Consider the following 842-nt stretch of genomic DNA (forward strand, 5'->3'; position numbering starts at 1 on the left):
AAACTTAACAACTTTATAACACACGCTATAACTCACAGTGATATACACAATTTACTTACGGTGCCTACTGTTCGCTTGACTCAATTATCTATCTCTTCAATCTATCTATCGCTGGCTTTATTTGCGCCTGGCAAACATTCGGACACTCGCGAGGTTCTTCGATAAGTCATGATCCTTCTAGAAACTCCAGCGCGCATGCTCCTTCCGTCGCGTGACTTCCGCTGTCGTAACACTGCCCCTTCCTTAGTGTTGTTCGTCCCGAACAATAGCCACTTGCATAAAACCAATCGATAATTAACAATAACTTGATTAAATGTACAGAATTTACAAACATAACATTAAAATACAGCAGTCTCCTAATTTTACAGGACGTATCTTCTTCCGTACTGGTCTCTGTCTCATTGGCTTCTGCTTCACGTGTGGTTCATCTGCTCCATCAGGAAATGTATCATTATCGGTAACAGTCACATCAGTTGTAGTAACTTCATTAACGGCTTCACTGTTTTCCTTCTCAAAACTGTGTAGAGTTTTTTCTTCGACAATGGCTTTTTCAAGTGACACGTCTTCAGCAGTGTCATTTGTTCCATTGTTCACTTCGTTCCAACTGAAATGTCTTGGACCGTGATAATGCCAAAGCCTGCTGGCAAGCACCATCTTTGGCTTACCTCGCCGACCACATTTTATTCGGAAAGTAACGTCTGAGAGACGATCCACTATGTCATATGGGCCTTCCCATGGATAAGACAACTTAGGAGACTTCCCTTGGTCTTCCTGGGATTATACAAACCCACCTTGTCCTCCTGGTACAAAGCTGACTTCAGTCGATCTCTTATCATAACATA

General features: G+C 42.3%; 1 protein-coding gene across 2 annotated transcripts in view; it reads right to left on the bottom strand.

The window, feature by feature from the left end:
- Positions 1–842, bottom strand: part of LOC106465862 (RILP-like protein 1) — a 32,361-nt gene that overhangs the window by 23,144 nt on the left and 8,375 nt on the right. The gene's annotated exons all lie outside the window — the stretch shown is intronic.

The sequence above is a fragment of the Limulus polyphemus genome, unplaced genomic scaffold (assembly GCF_000517525.1).
Source record: "Limulus polyphemus unplaced genomic scaffold, Limulus_polyphemus-2.1.2 Scaffold2078, whole genome shotgun sequence".
Taxonomy (NCBI): domain Eukaryota; kingdom Metazoa; phylum Arthropoda; class Merostomata; order Xiphosura; family Limulidae; genus Limulus; species Limulus polyphemus.